Source organism: Euprymna scolopes, chromosome 13, assembly GCF_053919585.1.
Source record: "Euprymna scolopes isolate OS-2025 chromosome 13, ASM5391958v1, whole genome shotgun sequence".
NCBI lineage: Eukaryota > Metazoa > Mollusca > Cephalopoda > Sepiida > Sepiolidae > Euprymna > Euprymna scolopes.
Window position 1 is genome coordinate 32489704 of NC_136494.1, and position 21113 is coordinate 32510816.

Genomic DNA, 21113 nt, shown 5'->3' on the forward strand with positions numbered 1-21113 from the left:
GTCTACAACGTGTTGGGTCCCTAAATGTTAACACGTGTGTAAACGTGTACTACGTTACAGTTATGATCAGCTGGAAAGCAGCCTCTGCAGCATTGTGTTCTACATACGGAATTTTCTAGGAAAGAACATTTGCTCGTGAGATGTTAGTTCGAAAGAAATCTTCGAACAGTGAGACATGAAAATATGATGCTGAGTTGAACTTGCAATTCGAAAAGTAGATTTTGGGAAGACGATGAGAGCTGAGGTTTTTACGGGGGAAAAAGTTGAAATGGAATTGTTTTATTATGTGAACAAAAGAATGTTAGTGCCAAAACAATCTTTTAAAAAGTATAAAACGCAGAAATATGATGAATTTAATTGAGAATTGGACGAGATCTGTGGATTATTTAATTGGGAAGACGGTGCGATTTGAGCTGAGATATTAATGGGGAAAATTCCAAAGTGGAATTCCGAATGGAAAGCAATAAATACTACAGGACAACAATAAATTTTTTGATTATGTTTATGAGATTTTAATGATGCAATTGATCCACACTTCGGAGAATGCTTAAAGGGCACGATAGGAAGAGAATTGGAAATACTCATTTCTCAGCTCCATTTTCACTTTTGTATCTCATTTATTTTCTTTCCTCATTTTTAAATACTCGAATACTTCGGAAATTTTCATTAATGTCTACATAATAATAGTAACCTTTTTTTTTACTCATTGGGAGTTTTCAAATGCGTCAATATAAGAAGTTACTCAGTGTTTCCTGGAGTCCGAGTGACAATAAATATTTCTAGCACTCTCTGCCTCTTTTGCTAACAGTTGCAAATCATTTTCGTTAACTTAACTGCCATTTAACATTGATTTCTATTAATTAGTATTACTATAAATTGGTATTACTATAAATTAGTATTACTATAAATTAATAGTACTATAAATTGGTATTACTATAAATTAGTATTACTATAAATTGGTATTACTATAAATTAGTATTACTATAAATTAATAGTACTATAAATTGGTATTACTATAAATTAGTATTACTATAAATTGGCATTACTATAAATTGGTAGTACTATAAATGGGTATTACTATAAATTGGTAGTACTATTAATTAGTATTACTATAAATTGGTATTACTATAAATTAGTATTACTATAAATTAATAGTACTATAAATTGGTATTACTATAAATTAGTATTACTATAAATTGGTATTACTATAAATTGGTAGTACTATAAATGGGTATTACTATAAATTGGTAGTACTATTAATTAGTATTACTATAAATTGGTATTACTATAAATTAGTATTACTATAAATTAATAGTACTATAAATTGGTATTACTATAAATTGGTATTACTATAAATTGGTATTACTATAAATTGGTATTACTATAAATTGGTAGTACTATAAATGGGTAGTACTATAAATTGGTAGTACTATTAATTAGTATTATTATAAATTAGTATTAATATAAATTGGTATTACTATAAACTAATATTACTATACTCTTCTCTGTGTTCCATATTCTTTCTTTAATTGCCATTGCTCCCAGGTCCACTCTGACCCGGACTGGTAGTACCTGTTAGGGTCCCAACTATGGGTTAAATAGAAACCGACTTGAAAACAACAAATATATTATATTAAAAAAATTTTCTTCAAAATATTTGGATTCGGCATTTAATAACCTAAAAAGGGTTGATATGCCATAAAACAAAAACAACCAACCAACCAACCAACCAACCATATTCCTTATAACTCTTAAACATAATAATAATTCGTTTTCTTAATGTTGTTCTTTAGTCTCAAATTCCATAAACATTGCTTCTGACAAAGGAGGAATAATTGTTGCTTCTGAGTTAAAATCTATTGGCTAATTCTTGACCTTGTAGTATTTTTTAGCTCATTACATCAAGTGGATTCATGCCTTGTTTGGAGCGATTTCCAAAAAAGATATGACATTAAAATCATTAAATCAAATTATTCATATAAGCTTTACCTAAAGTATCGCTCATTGACAAAACCAAACAATTTTCTCTGGTGTCAAAGTGACAACAAAATCTTCCCAGATTTCCATCATTCTCCACCTCTTTCACTAGAATTTGCAATTATTTTGCATTATTGCAATAGCCGTTTACTACAGATAATTAATTATTGGTATTAAATTAATTTTTTCGTCTCTACGTATCTGTATAAGCTCTATGGCTTTATTCATTTTATTTGTTGCGGACTATCATCCTCATCTTTTCTTAGTTGTTTCATGACGTTTCGGCCAACTATTCCTCTGGCCAAAAATGTGGTGATGCGGTGCCCGTGGCACAGTTGATAGAGACGTTGAATCTTTATGGTTCCAGGTGAGAATTGTCTGAAGATAGCGGTTTCAATCCTACCCAAAGCCGGCCAGAGACTTACTTGGCCAAAAACGTGGTGATACGACAACAATTATGGAAGGCAGTAATTGTAGTGGACGCAGTCAGGAGATTCAGAGTTCCTATCTGTCGCGGTTACCACCTGACGAAGGCCAGAGGACTAGTTGGCCGAAATGTTGTGAAACAACTAAGAAAAGATGAGAATAAAATAGTCCGCAATAAATAAAATTAATAATACTCATTTCAATAATGAACTCCAATTAAAATAATATACTCTATGTATTTGTTTAGTTTTTTTCTATTTGGTTGATTTTCATCTTGTGATTTGCTGGAATGACCAAATTTATTTTTTCTCTGTGTTGATTATTATCTCCTCTGGTTTCCTTGTTCGGATGAGCTTTTCTGTTAGGAATTTTGTTTTCCATTATCGACTTAAGTTTGTATCAGCACTATTTTCCTGCATCTTCACAATGTTGATATTTGGACAAAAGGGGAAACAACTTGTGAAATCTGACTTTCTGTTATGAAGTAACACGGAACAAGACGGTGAATGCTGGAAATCGGTCACCTTTGTATTTGAAATCAAGAAATAATAAATACTGAAAAAAATCAGAAAATGTTTTGCCGTTGTAAATTTAAAATTATATATTCATTGTAATTTTTATGCCACATCCGGAAAGGACCTGCTTAAGGCACACTTTCCTACTTCATTAGGATATAAAACTAGCTTCGAAATCTGGTTGGCGATGCCCTTTTCCCCATCCTTATATCTCTTTCTCACAGAAGAGACATTTTGAGTTTATCTCTGCTCTATTGTTATTTTAATGACAGGTGCTCGACTCACGTTACTCTACGATATCCCTGTGAAACATTCATAATAAACACTCGTCCTCTATAACCACTGTTAACAATTTCCCTTACTCTTTATCTGTACCTAAAACTGAACGAAAATTCCATGAACAAAGTTTCTTTCTTAGTACTTACCCATCTGTGGAACACAATACTGCAGAACTGTTTCACAGCTGATTATAACATGGTCATGTTCAAGTCTAATGTAAAGAAGTTCTTGTTGAGCCACCCTCTTAAAAAATCAAATTCTATACAATTTCCAACATTACTGATCATCACGTTGTTGTCTCACCAGCTACCGATTAACCCTTATTGTAGAGTGGCGTTTGGGCCTTGATCAGTGGTAATGTAACAGAGCGCACACATGCATATGGTATCTGTATGCAAATGACCAAGCCATGTACGAGGTAACGTCACGGCAAAGAAGAAGGAAGAAGATTATAAAAAGAAGAACGTGTGCACAGACCGATGATAATATTAGAGAAAGAACAGAGATAGATATGTTACATGTGTTTTCCCAATTCTGATATACCCACAACTTTCTGATTCCCGATTCTGATTAATCCTTCCATCACTAATTTCTATATTTTCATAAGATAAAGAAAACACGTACATTTCCAGATATTTAGAAAAAAAAAACTTTTGGATTGTTTAGTTTTGTACAAATATTAGACACTCTTTGCTTAAACAATTATTCATCTCCCCCGCCCCCAGCAAAAAACAAAGATAATATGTTACATTTTTCTAAAAACAAAACATCCAAGCAAGAATTCATGTTCCTCTGGTTATCTTTTGTTTTACCGACGTTTGCATAGTTCCCAATGGAATTTCTTCCAGATGTAGTCAAGATTTATTTTTTCACATGTGTCAATGTCATCGACTGCTCACTATATCTAGTATTCTCCTGCATATTCAATGATTTCCAGTATTCTCTGCTACTTTTGTTAACCGTTGCAAATCATTTTGTGATTATGCAATAGCCGTTTACCATTCGTTTTTCACTGAAGACGATCTTTAGTTTCTCTGGAAGTTAAATGGTAATTACTATACATAGCTGTTGAATAGAAAATCAGTTGGCCTGAGAGTTTTCATGAAATGTGAATAAAATATTGTTGGAAGTGATGTTAAGGTATTTAAACTGTTAAATAGAAAATCAGTTGGCCTGAGAGTTTTCATGAAATGTGAATAAAATATTGTTGGAAGTGATGTTAAGGTATTTAAACTGTTGAATAGAAAATCATTATTCTGAGTGAGAGAATGTTCAGGTATAAGAAAAAGTCTTTGGTACCGTGGAGTTTAGAAAAAACTGCACAGGAAAGTGTGACAGTGTGCAAGTAAGGTTTGGAGACAAATTAGCTGTGGTGGAGACTTAGTTTCTTTGCACCAGGGTAGTTAGGGAGAACGGTGTGCACCTTCCTTGGCTGGCACGTTGTGTTAATTTATATTTGGGACTGCTGTGAAGAAATTATAAGTTGTAAACGGAGATGCTCTGTGGGTTAGCAGACAAATGGATTGCAATTGAGCAATTAGAGATAAATAAATAGAGGTGTAAATGTTACTTGACTGTGCCACGTTTAGTTGGAGTTATTTCAGTCACCAGAATACCACATTTACCTCGTTTTCATTTTGTTGACTTCGGGCAATCACGTAAGAATTAAGTGAGAATGTTTTTAAAGATAGTGATTGAAGGGGAGTAATTAGACCCACGGATGAACAATAAATTAGTCATGCGGAGATACAGTGTTTGAAAGAAGACAAAGTAAAAGAGGGTTAATCACACCATAAATGAATAAAGATCTCTGTTTGAGTCCGTGTGAATTATGAGATAAAAGATCTTATTACCATCAGTTGGCTCGATGCACTGGAAAATGTGCATGTGGGTAGTGTGCCTGGAAACTTCTGTCGATCTTGTAGGATAGAGAATTAATTGTATTGGGAATTCTGTATTGTATTTGGGAATTCTGACTGAAAAAAATAGTTTAGTTGAGGACCAACTAAATTTGTAAAAGAAGAGAAATATCAGAAAAATGGATGTGGAAAGGATCTGACCTTTCTTTTACTCAATGAGGTGTGAGAGAAATCTGGAGATTGTTTTTTTTAATTAGCAGATAGCTGGATAAAAATATGGGAGTCAATAATGAAAGAATTCCTCAGTGTTAAATGTAAGAAGAAATCAGGTAACCACAAACCACTAACAGTAGCGCACATGAGTGAGACAGGGATACCAATGAGTGCCCTCTACCAAACCTGGATAGCGTGCATGAGTTGCGACCATCGACAAAACCCAAGGTTATAGCAGGGACCCCACAGTCAGTCCCTAAGCCATTATTAAAAAAGAAAAAAGAATGAAAAAAAAAAACAAATATCAAAAGCGCAAATATTTTTCTGATTGTTTATGATTTATGAGAAAGAGAAAATGAGCAAGTAGTTTAAAGGGTGTATGAACCCTCCTTTGATAGTGAACTGAGCATGGTTATCTTTCCTAAGTTGCATGCACATAGGTTAAGTCATAGAGAAGTACCGAAAATGAAAAAAAATGAAAAAAAGGAAGCACATGTTTTGCATGCACATGGCCAGTTGTAGAGAAGAACTGAAAATAAAGAGGAAACAAGAAACTGTTTTGCATGTACATAATTTAGTCACCTCAATAGGACTAGTAAAGTGAAAAAGAAGGGAGTTTATCAATTGAAAAAATGCATGTGTAGGCGAATATAAAAATCCAGGACTCATGAGCTGTGGAAGCTTATAAATGCCTGGGTTCATGTTTAGTTATTGAATGAGTGCCATTTTATCTGATGATAAGGACTATGAACTACGTACAAGTATTTATGCACGCATACATACTACATTATAATATATACAGCAGTACAACCAGAACCATTGGACCAGAACATTTTTGCATGCTGAATGGACAATTTTTGTCAGTTGCTTTTTATTGACTTTGATTGTAGAATTACTAGTTTCGGGTCAGGCTTCTGGTGCCGGTCGCATATATGCTAATTATGACTAATTGACAAGTGAAAGGAAGGGGAAGCTATGGCGAGATCTTGCTTTTCAAATAGAGGAAGAGAAGATGGGAGAGGATTAGGTATGGTTAGGGGGGGGCATGCTGACACTTGGTCAAGAAAAATCAGATATTTATGAGATTCCTGTCCCCCAGAGAAGAAATAAAATATTTCAATGGGAAATAAATAGGTATCGCTTATCACATCAGTGCCGGGGTGGGGTTTTTAAGAGAAAGACAAACCAGAATTTGTTCCTATATCACGACTGTTATATATCTGTTAACAACGAAAAGGTTGTTTTTAAAACCTCTGTTGAGCGATATGAAAGACAGCTTGGGGTCGCCGCGAGGCATTGTTCGACCTGGGGTGACTAATCATGCCTAATTGGTAATAGGTAAAAACCTCAGTGCAGGTTGGGGTTGAGGTCTGGTAGAGATAAGCTCTAAGAGAAAAGAAAGAATAACTCCAGAAAGGTGGAAGGGAAATTTCTGATTTGATAAAAACGATTGGCTTTTTAGAGTTAGGGTCCTTTTTACTGGCTGGCATCGAGACGTCCACATCGATATCACCCCGCCTAGGGGGGGGGGGGCGAAACCCGCACAAGAGCTAAGTTGAAAAGCTCTTGTTCTTAGCTGGGAAATTAATTAGAGGAACTTAAGTTATACAACCTGCATCATGAAGCTTGGATCAAAGAACTCGACTATGAACAAGTGTAAAACGATTCATGAATAATTATTTTGTTTCGTTATATAAAAATGTCCCAGAGTTTTTCCTTGTTTTCTCGATTGCCGGCCTGAATGAAGATGCAGTTTATTTCAGGTATGCCCTGACGCCAGATGATGAAAGAGATAGACTGGATCCAGCACGAGCCAGAGTGACGGCCGAAATTGACAATGTTGCCACACTGACTTAGGGTCATGCACATTTTGTGTGCCCTAGCAACAGAAAGATATTTTCCAGTGACCAGTGAGAGTCTGGTCACCCTTGAGGCGTCCACCACTAGACATGTAAGAATGTAGCCCTGCTGGGTTGCATCTATGGTCCTGTGAGCTGGGAGCGACGAACACGGCCAGAAGTACATCACAAGTATGATCCCGTGAACCAGGATAGCGACGGATGCGGCCCGGCCCTCGGACAAGAGAGGGTGTTAGGGTTATACTACCACTTTTTCAAACATCTCAACAATTTTTAGCATGACAAATGTTTCAAGAAGCTTAGCGATATCAAAAACGCCTTCAGCGAGTTAATCCCTGCCAGAACACAAGATTTTTACATTACACTTTTTTGCTTTGCCAAGTATATGTTGATTCTGATGGGGCTTATTTCGATCAATAAATTTTTGTTTGAGCCGAAATATGTTCAGCTGAATTTAAAAGTTAAAAACCGCAATAACTTTCTTGTCAATCTAATATATACGCATCAGTTATGTGTGCAAAAGTTGTCAATTGGATTTTTTAATGTTTCAGTAAGATTTGCCCGTTTTAGCCTAAAATTAGATTGTTTGTGTTTGATAAGACATGCCTTAATTTAGTCAGGCTCAAAAGTTCGTTCTGCAAGTCGTTTATTTAGTGGTGAAGTATCGGCACTTCTGCATGTCAATGACATATTAGCAACAGAGATGAGTTATCGACCCCTGTTCTTCAAAAGAACCATGCAATCTAGCGGCCATTATGTAAACCTCGAATGAAAACAAGCGTTAACGATAAAGCAAAAATATATAACAACGAAATAAATAACACGAAAATATATGAAAATGAAAACATTTATTGTATAAAAAATGTATCAAAATATAATTTTAATGTATTGATATAATTTCTTTTCAATGAGTGATTCATAACTGAAAACAATAAATATGATAAAAACATGAAACACATATAGATTGTTTTTTAGAATTATTTGTTTTGTTACGCTAAGGTTACATAAAAATGTAACCAAATATAATTTAAAAAACATGAAACATTTATAGATTATTTTTTAGAATTATTATTTTTTACAGTAAGGTTACATAAAAATGTAACCAAATATAATTTAAAAACATGAAACATTTATAGATTATTTTTTATTTTTTAAAAACACTTATAGATTATTTTTTAGAATTATTATTTTTTTTACAGTAAGGTTGCATAAAAATGTAACCAAATATAATTTAAAAACATGAAACATTTATAGATTATTTTTTATTTTTTAAAAACACTTATAAATTATTTTTTAGAATTATTATTTTTTTACAGTAAGGTTGCTTAAAAATGTAACCAAATATAATTTTTAAAACATGAAACATTTATAGATTATTTTTTAGAATTATTATTTTTTTACTGCTTAAAAATGTAACCAAATATAATTTTTAAAACATGAAACACTTATAGATTTTTTTTTAGAATTATTATTGTTTTTACTGCTTAAAAATGTAACCAAATATAATTTTTAAAACATGAAACACTTATAGATTATTTTTTAGAATTATTATTTTTTTTACAGTAAGGTTGCTTAAAAATGTAACCAAATATAATTTTTAAAACATGAAAATCTTATAGATTATTTTTTAGAATTATTATTTTTTTTACAGTAAGGTTGCTTAAAAATTTAACCAAATATAATTTTTAAAACATGAAATACTTATAGATTATTTTTTAGAATTATTATTTTTTTTACTGCTTAAAAATGTAACCAAATATAATTTTTAAAACATGAAACATTTATAGATTATTTTTTAGAATTATTATTTTTTTTACTGCTTAAAAATGTAACCAAATATAATTTTTAAAACATGAAACACTTATAGATTATTTTTTAGAAGTATTATTTTTTTTACAGTAAGGTTGCGTAAAAATGTAACCAAATATAATTTTTAAAACATGAAACATTTATAGATTATTTTTTAGAATTATTAATTTTTTTACTGCTTAAAAATGTAACCAAATATAATTTTTAAAACATGAAACATTTATAGATTATTTTTTAGAATTATTATTTTTTTTACTGCTTAAAAATGTAACCAAATATAATTTTTAAAACATGAAACACTTATAGATTTTTTTTTAGAAGTATTATTGTTTTTACTGCTTAAAAATGTAACCAAATATAATTTAAAAAAACATGAAACACTTATAGATTATTTTTTAGAATTAATTTTTTTTTACTGCTTAAAAGTGTAACCAAATATAATTTTTAAAACATGAAACATTTATAGATTATTTTTTAGAATTATTATTTTTTTTACAGTAAGGTTGCTTAAAAATGTAACCAAATATAATTTTTAAAACATGAAACACTTATAGATTATTTTTTAAAATTATTATTTTTTTTTACAGTAAGGTTGCATAAAAATGTAACCAAATATAATTTTTAAAACATGAAACACTTATAGATTATTTTTTAAAATTATTATTTTTTTTACAGTAAGGTTACATAAAAATGTAACCAAATATAATTTAAAAAACATGAAACATTTATAGATTATTTTTTAGAATTATTATTTTTTTACACTAAGGTTGCATAAAAATGTAACCAAATATAATTTCAATAACATGAAACATTTATAGAGGTTTAACAATATTTTTTTGTTTTTTATGCAGAAAGATTATATAAAAATGTATCAAAATATAATTTTAGTTTGCACGCACTTTTAGTGAAAGGAAGAGTTATCAACCCTTGTTCTTTGGTTGATAATTGACATCCGTCGGTGGTTCTTGACACTAAACTACACACTTTCGCCTCATGTCACTGATATGCAGAAGTGCCGAAGTATCAATATAAACTCTCAAAATAAACCAACGTTACTTGTTTTAAACTGGAGTTATAGTTTTGTTTGGAAAGCGATTCCTTTGGTTATAACAGTGATTGACACTACGACAGAATCATGGCCTGTGCAGTAAATATACGCAGCCGTGATTACATCATTACTTTTCAGATGACACTCTTAATGTTAAGCCTGTGAAAAATATGCATGCCCACATCTGGTGATATTTTCATTAGTAGCGATTATCGAAATGACAAAGGCAAACAAGTCTGCTTAAACACTTACATTGTTTGCTATTCATGTAGGAATATTCAGAATACAATTGTCTGCTAGTATATTGACACTTGAAGTTCTCGTGTCTTCGCAACAACAAAGTCATTGGCAAGTGATTATCATAAAAGGAGTTGCAAGAATAATCAGTTTATTAGCAGCTTTCTAACCAACGAGGGTCATTCCAAAAATAAAGCCTCCTATTTTTTTTCTTTGAACTGAAAAAGTTGAAGAGCTACAAAATCGGGAGTGATACCATTAAAATAAACTACATTTTCTGCTCCAAAATTTATTCTTTCTACCTAGTCACCACCACTCTAAATGTATTTTGCCAGAAATTCAATGACGCATATCTACGTTTCACGCATGTCCATAATAGAATGAATCAATAAGTATCAAAATCGATAATCGAAAAAATCGGATTGAAGACGGAACTGCCCGATTTTGACCAAAGTGAACACTCTAATACTGCTTGACATCAAAAATAAATTTGAGAAGTCTTATCGCCGCACAAACAAAATGATCTCGCGTATAAAATCAACATTAGTTTCTTTGATACGACAAGGACGCGTTTGAAATACATGTTTCTGTTTAGAGCACAATTGAAGCATTATACTTGAGTTTTGCATTTCAAACTTTAAACGTTATATAAAAGTAATTTTATAACATCAACCGTATATTCTTTACAGTGCAATGTAGACTACAATGTATTGTGGACACTGCAGGGAGACATATGGAATTTTCTCTTGGTTTACTGCAGATGATCTTTGACCAGACAACCTATCGAACTGGGCGATTTCACTGATTTCGAAAAGAATAAAATTATTGGAAGTGTAGAACATTTGTTGATTCTCATCCATTCCCTGGCATTACACACACACACACACACACACACACACACACACACACACACACACACACATATATATATATATATATATATATATATATATATATATACAATTAAGTTATCAAAGAGGAAATCTTCAACAAATCAAAACTTATCAAGATAAGAAAAGCTCAACACTATTAAGAAGAGCAAATAAAAATATTAAATGAAAGATGAGGAATAAAAGTTATATATAAGTTTATTATATCATCAGAACAATAAGAAAAAGTTAGAAGAAAATTAAGAAAAAAACCTATTTGGACCATGAAATTTCGAAGCTAAATATTTCTCATCATAAGGGGATAAGGGCCAGAATAATAAAAATCGGAAATATAGAAAAAACTGGTTTAATGACATTTAAATATGAAATGAGAATGAAGGAATGGGATAATATGGTAAAAAGTATGTACAACATATAAGGATAGTATATATATATATATATATATATATATATATATATATATATATGTCACTATGAAATAATGGGGATCATTAAAGAATATATGTTGTAGCCTCGGTTGCTACAACGTTCTGATATCAGCTGGAAAAGCTCTCGCGATTAACAAGTTTGTTGTTTCTTATCATAATCGATCTGCTCCCAGATGTGTTATCACGTGGGAAGTTTTCAGATTTGCTAATCAACTTTCGATTATCATTTTATTGCGATTCGTTTATGTGACCTGTTTATGCAAACGTAATTCTAAATGACTGTTGGAACTTCTATTTCTATTTCTCTCAGTGTGACTATTAGAAAGGGAAGAGAAGGAAAGGAAAGAAGAGAAAACAAAAGAAAGGATACTTTAATAATTGTGTCAAATGCTAAGCATCTCTCTCTCTCTCTCTCTATATATATATATATATATATATATATATATATATATATATATATATATATAAGGCAAAATGTGTGTGTGTGCGCGTGTTTGTGTATGTATGTGTGTATGTTTGCTAAAAACTTCTGATAGACGCGTTGGAACCTGAGCAAACTGATATCGTTTTAAAACTCGATCCTTCGGACAACAAATATCGAAAAATTGACCGCAAACATTAATTCCTTCACCCTTAATTGGCCAGTTTTTTTACAAGAAGGGGTCGGTTTTAGCGTCGCCATTTTTGCAAGTCGTTGTTCCCTTTATGAATGTACTACGCTTAATTTCGACGTTTGCGACTTCCGTTCGCACCATGGAAACATCGACTAAGACGTCAGTTTTTTTTTTCTTCCTTCGCGTTACGGGTCCAAGCCTGTCTACTACCACTTTTTGTTTTATTTTTTTTTTTACTGCTGTTTTGATTTGTTTTTTACTCGACACACCTAGGCAACGCCGAATTATTATTTTTTTTTTTTAATTTTTTAATTTTAACATTTATGCGATTTTTTCCATTCGCATTTTCTTTCTCTTTCTTTTTATGCCTCGCCCTTGCTCAATATCCTTAGTACACCACCTCTATACACCCGAGCAACGCCAGGTACACCACCGCTAGTCTATTTATAAAAGCAATGCTTGTTGGCTATGTATTCAAAAACTCATCTCAAAGGATTCCACAAACAAAACGCAAAAATTAAATTCAAATTAAAAACGCCGCTTACATATCTATGATTGAGTAAATTAGAAAGTTGTTTATAATGTTTAAATAGATAAGTGGGCTGTTAATATCAATGTTATTACAACAAATATTGTATATTAGACATCTTGATTTGTATAAAGTTAGGTATGTGTACTTTGACTCGGGTTTCGAATCCCGGGTTCGGATATGTCTAACTGATGAGCCCAAAAGGGTGAAACTCGAGTCATGGACTTCCGGTTCGTTGGCTCTCATGGCTCTTGTGGGCTCCAACGTTGTTTGGCTGTGGAACTAATTATATATATATATATATATATATATATATATATATATATATATATATATATATATATATATATATATATAGAGAGAGAGAGAGAGAGAGAGAGAGAGAGCAAAATTTACAATGAAAGTTAAGTTTTTTTTTTATAGCAAACATTAAGTGGTTTTGAAAACTCGCTTATATTGATACACTATTATTTCTTAACTTTTCAGAAACTTTTACTCATATGAATAATCAAGAAAGCGAACGTCAAAGGGTGTGTGATTTCTGGAATACGCTCGTCACACCAAAGGAGATTTCAAGAATATTTTGGTTGTCCATAAAGACTGCTTATAATATAAATAATAGAAGAGTGGAAGAAAGAAAAATTACAGATGCAATGAAACGTAGCATTTGAGTAAATTGCTCAAAACGCATGCGCCTTATAAGAATCTTTTAATATTTTTTTTCTTGTTGATGTTTGGTAATGAGAGTTTTAGAAAAAAAATACTGTAGTTTCTTTTTAGTCTGCTTCTCAAAGCTTGTACCGAATTTCCAGCTGGACATCTTTGATCTGATAATTCTAGCAATAATATGGTTCTCGACAAAGAAATTCTGCCTTAGATATGATCTTCTTTTCTTTGTGCTGTCTATCTTGGAATAAAAAAGAATGGTAATTGTTATCTCACTGAATCACTTGACTAGACAACCAATTGTGTGGAGTTAACTGTACTTCTGAGACTGAATATTGATCCGCGAATTATTCAAAAGAGAATCTTTATTCGTGTTATTAGAATTGTTATATAACTGCTGTGGAGTGGGTGGGACTATGGATATATCCTGTCTTGATTATCATCAGGCCACATTATTTGATGTAGTGTTTCCTTTGGTGTAAATAGATAGGTACCCAAGTCAGGAGCAAATTTGTCAGCTTAAATGCCATTTTTGTTCGACTTAGAAAATTCGACAACTTAAATTCCTTAACTAGACTATTTGAATAGAAATCGCTCTAGACAGAGCATGAAGCCATTTGATATAATAAGCAAAAAAGAATGAAAAATGATTATCACAAAGAGAGATGTCTATTAGCATTTGTCTTGAAAATACCAAAATTATAGATAGGAGGAAAACAGTCAGCAGGAAGGGACGTTCACAATCCTGAAATTCTTGGAAAGAAACTACTGAAATATGAAACTGTAATACAATGAGGCATTAAAACAACGAATTGATGGAGACCACTAGACCAATGAGTCAACCAAGCTTGAAAAAAGGAAGCAAGAATAGATCAGACCATTTTGAAGATCTAGTAACTTACTAGATAAATAGAGGGGGATAAAATTATCCTGACTCTATATGACGACAAGTTCTTTCTAACTTCTAAGCCACTTCTTCTATTCTATAATTTTGGGAGTTTGAATTATTTACTAAACACCATTCTCAACCGTCTTCGAACTCTCTGTACAAGCATTGGCCAAGATAAGCACCCTACAAGTAAAATCTGAACAACTATTAAAAATAACAAGGAATCTAAAGTCCACTTGACAACCTATACATGACATACGACGAACAGCACTTATTGGATATTCCACCAAGACTAGATGAATTCTTGTTCTTGAATTCGGTAAGACCAAGAGGAAAGATATACTATAATATCTATGTATCTCCAATAGAGATCGGTACTTATTCAGAATATGATATTCCGACATGTTTACGTAAGCAGGTGGAAAAACTAACGTGAAGACTTCAGACGATAGATTCAAAATGTGGATCTTTAAAGGGCAAAAAAGTGAATGAAAATGTTCGGTTTTTAATTATATGAAAAGTTTTTTTTTTTTCCAAAAAGTATATGAAACGTTTTAAAAAAAAGACTATGAAAAGGTATTTTTTCAAAAGTCCATGAAAAGTTATTTTTAAGAACAGTATACGAAAAGTTGTTTTTTCTTAAGTATATAAAAAGTTGTTTTAAAAATACGTAAACGTTATTTCTTAAACATGTATATGAAAAGTTATTTTTCCAAGAAAAGTATACTACGTGTTTTTCAAAAAGCGTATATAACTTTTTTTAAAAAAAGGTATATAAAAAGTTATTTTTTCAAAGGTATATGAAAAGTTATTTTTTTCAAGAACAGTATACGAAAAGTTGTTTTTTTAAGTATATAAAAAGTTGTTTCAAAAAGTATATGAAAGTTATTTTTTCAAAACCGTATATGAAAAGTTATTTTTTCAAGATAATCATACGAAGAGTTTTTCAAGAAAATTATATATATTTTTTAAAGGAATATAAAAAACTATTTTTTCAAAAGTATATGAAAAGTTATTTTTTCAAGATAATCATACGAAGAGTTTTTCAAGAAAATTATATATATTTTTAAAGGAATATAAAAAACTATTTTTTCAAAAGTATATGAAAAGTTATTTTTTTAAGAACAGTATATCTAAAAAGTATCTAAGTATCGAAAAAGTTATTTTAAAAAAGTATATGAATGTTATTTTTTCTAAAACGTATATGTTGGTGTCATATGACAGTCTTTTTTCTAATTTGATTAAGATGTCTCTTATACGAGAAACTGAGTGTCTTGGATTTTATAAACGAATCTAATTTTATGCGCAAACATCGTTTTTGCGGACGATAAGGAGGATAATATATTGGCGTTTGACGTGATCCCGTTTTACTTTTTGTGGGAATGCTGCAAGCTTATTCAGGGTTGTTTTATCCCGAATGGTACGAAGGGGTCGTAATGGGCTTTATTTGGAAAACATTTTTTTATAAATATATGTTTATGTTTTTTTTTTCTGATGAATTGAGTATATGACATAGGTAAAATATAGGTATGTAGGTCGTCAGATCAAGAATAGAAGTTGAAATCCTCACAATCAATACAGACATTTTATTTACTGACTGATTATGAACTTGCGTGAAAAATAGTTATGCGTTAGACTGTACTTATTACAATACATATTCTTTTGCTCCGGAACATTAAAAAATAACCTTTGTATTATATTTTTACTTATAAAATGTATTAATCAATAATAAATATAAAAATAATTCCATTAGTCATAAAGATTGTAGATCAAATATTGTGATTAGTTTGTATGTTCTCTTTTTGATCCAACAATTATGTTTTTACAAACGGTGTAGCTAAAATTCATGCACCCTATAAAATATTTAAATCTAGTGATGTTGGTAGCACTAAGAGGATTTTATACTCAGAGAGAGTTATTCTTTTTTAGTCTACCTATCATGTTAGAACTCAAAACAGAATCTGGTAAATATCTAATTAAACCCCCCCCCCCAAAAAACAACGAATAAAATTAAATTTTTTTCGGAACATGAACATATAGATGTTGATAATGTATATATATAAATCTCAAACGTCTGTTAGTATGTATGTTAAACATGAACCTATAGATGTTGATAATGAATAATAAAAGATAATTTAAAAAAAAAATTCTTTATTCTTATCCCAAGCAAAGCATATTGTCACTGATGCGTAAGGATCTACTGTGATAACGGCTAAGCATTATAAAGAGCAACTGGAGGGGTGGGAGAGTTGAGTATCAAGATGTTTGTTCAGATTGCATTTGAATTTATACATATTTATACGACCGAAAAAACAGTAAGCAGGAAGGAAATTCCAACGGCAAGAAACTATCAGCGTAGAAGATATTTCGACATCTATGGCCCTCTAAAGTTAATTTTTATAGCACTTGCGAGCATTGGGATAAAACGCAGTGGAATTATTGGTACATTGAAGGATGAAAACTAATTTTTGCACAAGAAGTGTAACACAATGGATTAGATGAGAATTCAGATCTGAAGAAAATATATTTGGATATCAAGATTATTAGGATTGTTCGAAAGTTTCGTTATCTGAGTGATTAAGGGGGATTAAATGAATTCGCATCCTCTCAACAGCCGCTTACCATTGGACATCACTGGCAATGACCAATAGTTATCACCGAAATTTATTTGGGTGCCAATAAGCCTCCCTAAGGTTCTAGTCCTACTCACTCTAATCCAATTATATTCTTGTCAGTCCTTCTTCTCTTCGCTTTTTCCATCCTCCTTGACCCTTCCTGACATTTTGCTCTGGTGCCAGTTGATACCGACATGAAAATATTCTTTTGATTAATGGGGTCTACTTATACTTATATGGTTTCAGTTTGCTTGATTCAGTATGGTTTTCCTCTATCTTTTTGTTTTGCTTTGCTTCTGTTGCAGTTTTTATATGGCCGGTTAACATATGTAGATAATGCATATTAGTCTCTGCAGTCAAGAGTTTTGTTAATATTTCAATTGTTTTCATTATTGATATCCGTTGTATCTTCTCAGCTACCCCTCTGATTCCAATCTCTCTCATTCATTTTTCGAAGTTTTTCGGTATTGTTCTACTATTATTGATCTTCTTCATCTTTCGTATCGCTTTTAACTGTATTTGCTTTCTCTGTCTGTCTTCTTGATATTTTTCCTGTGGTCTGCTGGAATGGTGAAATCCATTGTCTAGCAGGAATTTTCTATTTTTTTTTTACTATCATGAAATCTGGTCTCCATGCTTGGATAGGTTTATCTGTTTTTATAACCACGTCAACTCGGATGTTATGATTTCCGCTTTCAAGTACTACTTCTGGTTTGGACTATTTACCATGGTATTCAAGATGCAGTTCTTTGTATAGTTCCTAGTATACCGCATTCCTCACTTAATCGCGCATATTCTTGTATTCTTTTGGGATAGTTTGCTGCATTTACTTATATGGTTTATCGTTTTGTCTCATTTTTTACAGAGTCTGCATTTCTTGTGTGTGGTCAGTCTTTGCTTTGACATAGTTGTGTGACAGTGTCGTTGGATGATGATGATGATGACGATGATGATGACGATGATGACGATGATGATGACGATGATGATGGTGGTGGTGGTGATGATGATGATGATGATGATGACGACGACGACGACGATGATGATGATGATGATGATGATGATGATGATGATGATGATGATGATGATGGAAAGAAAGAGCATTGTTAGGAAAGGTTGTTATGGTATCAATTTAATACATGCACACTCTTATTTGTGAATACTGATAAAGAAGAATCTGTTTTCTTTCATGATAATTTCTGTTGACAGAAACGGCCATTAAAAAAGAACACTAGCTGAAAACGGGGCATTGGATTATAAAGGTATCTCAAAAGAATGTCAGACATGGCGCCTTTTGGCGATTTGACAAGTTCATCTGAATACGCTTCCTCTGTGTTAACCAAATTCTGTTAAAAATTATTATTGGATCACCTGAAATATAGGTCGGATGTTATGAATTTCTTTGGGCATAGAAAAAAAGGATGGTGGATACAAAGTCAAGTGTCTATTAAATTTTGTCCAGGGAATTTGATTACCCCCCAAAAATAACGAAATTATTTAGTTTTATACTCATACAAAATGGCACTTGAATAAAAAAACCTTTCGTTATGCAAATGAAGGATGAACCCTCCCATGTGAGTGATGGTGAAGACCTTCCCACGTGATGGAGAGTGACGGCAATAAACCCTCCTGTTGGGAGTGGCAAATTAAGGAAATAGAAAAGGATTTTTTTTAGAGTTTGAGAATTTCAAAAACTGCTTGAGATTGGTTTTCTGAGCCCCGTAATCTACACTATGCAGAGACAAGTCCCCGGACATAGGGATATTTATCATAACTTTACTAATGGAAGCCGCCAATTCCTAGAGAATTTGTATTTAGAGTCACAATTTATGAACGATCAAAGTTTTGTAACTTTCAGTAATTAATTATTTTTTTTTGTTTGTTTATGAGAAAAATGACCACTGGTTTTTCTTTATTTGTTAATTACCTGTCGAATTAAAGATGCTGTTGATTTCAGATCTACCTTGACGCCAGACGATGAAGACACCAGTATGAAGTTGAAGTGACGTACAGCCAGCCGAAGTAAACAGACTTAATGTCCTACACGTTTTATGTGTTCCGAGCATCTGAACGGTATTTTCCAGTGACCAGTGAGGGTTTGGCCACTCTTGACGGGTCCACCACTAGACAGAGTTAAAAGTGTGGCTACCGGAACTTAGGGTTAGTGCGCATTTTCTTGCCTGTGTATATGATGAGAACCCGCCCAGAGTAGTGTTAAAGTTGGTTCTACTTGTGTTATCTTTTATATCTCTTATTAGTGATTCAATTTCTCTGTTTTGGTGTCCTTTTTGTTACCATGTCCATGTGTTTTCTGTGAGTCTCATCTTTTGTCATCCTTATGAATTGTCTATATAGCTGTTTCTCTTCTTTTTTTCTCGTCTTATTTCTTGCTTCTCTGTATTCTGTCTTGCTGCAGTGAATAGCCTTTTTCTGTTCTGCATTATGCATTTTTCTAGTACTTTTTTTTTTTAGTTATTCACAAAGTCTTCTATACAATCTAGTCTGCATTCGTCATTTTTTATATTCATATAAATTGAGTCAGCATCATCTTTTGGCTGAAGTGTATTGTGCATGGTCATAATTTTCCTAGTTTTCTGGTCGAGGTGCCTTAGTTCTTCTTTGACCAGCCTAATTATTATTATTATTATTATTATTATTATTATTATTATTATTATTATTATTATTATTATTATTATTATACCAACGTTATTTTTTCAATATTACATATTGATTTTTTTGTTTTGGTTAAATATAATCATATTGCTAGTGTTTGTGGATGATCAACAGCGTAAAGTCCATATTGTCTTTAATTGTACTTTTGGTTGATATACGAGGGGTGTTCTAATAGTAATACTTCCTATTTTTTGTATTCCGCCCGAATGGATCAGATGGGAGTGCAAACTGCATTTTTATGATAACTGAACTTCATTCATGACCTGAAAGTTTTATCTCTCTGTTGCAGATATTGACGGTGTGAGACTTTAAGAAAGCAACCTCTGTCATGGACATGAGTCAGAAGCAGAGATATGTGTTTGAAGTCCTCTGTGCAGAAAACAATTGAACTGATCAGCATTCACAAGCGCTTGGTGAACGTTTACAAAACCGATGCAATTGATATCAGCACAGTTAGGAGATGACTTCGTCGATTTCAGAGTGGTGACAGAGATGTGAGTGACAAAGCTAACTCTGGGCGTTTACGAAGGAAGCATCAAAAGGGGCTGACAAAAGTGCATCGAGAAGAACTACTAAGAAAACTAAACACAACAAAACACAAAAGATCGCTCGTTTTAATTGTACCACTCCTGTCTTTGTAGCTCTTCAACGTTTTAGTTTTTTTAGTTAAAAAATAAGAGGTCTTACCTTCAAAACAACTCGCGTATATCATATCAAATTCGTTTTGTTGCATATCCATAAATTTCAGGTTATTTAATAAGGAATAGAATAATTCTGGTTTTTATGTTTCAAGTTCTGACTATCTTCAATATTTAAGAAGATGGTGGAAGAATGGATCGAGGATGATAGAAGAGTAGCCTAGAGAGTAATGGTGAGAAGAGAATTGAGGAATAGCAGACTGGGAATAAGAAGAGGGTGGGAAGAGTGGACCAAGGAATAATCGTAAAAGAGTATTATAGAATAATAAACCGAGGAGTAATGGTAAAAAGAATATCATAGTAAAGTGGACTAAGGAGCAATGGTAAGAAGATGATGAGAGTGGAGTTGAACAGAGAGTAATGGTAGCCAGATGATGGTGGAAGAGTGGGAGTAATGAGTAAGAAGAGGATGGTAAAAGATTGAACTTGGGAGTAATTGTAAGAGTATGATGAAAAAGTAAAGCAGATATAGTGGTAACAAGAGAATGATAAAAGAGTATACCAGGAAATAATCGTAATAAAAGGATGGTGGAAGAGTGGAAGTGGGGGTAATGGCAACAAGAGGATAATAGGAGAGTAGACCAGGGGGTCATTGTAACAAATGGATGGGAAAATGAATCAGAGAGTAATGCTAAGAAGAGACTGATAGAAAAGTGGACTGGGGAGTAACATCGAGAAGAAAACGACGTAAAAATAGACCAGGAAGTAATGGTAAGAATAGGATGACAGAAGAATAGACCAGGGAGTAATGATAAGAAGATAGAGGAATAGTAGACTGGTGAGTAACGGTAACAAGAGGGTGATAGAAGAATAGTACAAGGAGTAATGTAAGAAGAGGATGGTCGAGAGTATCAGTAAAAAGAGGATGGCGAATAGTGAACTGTAGAGTAAC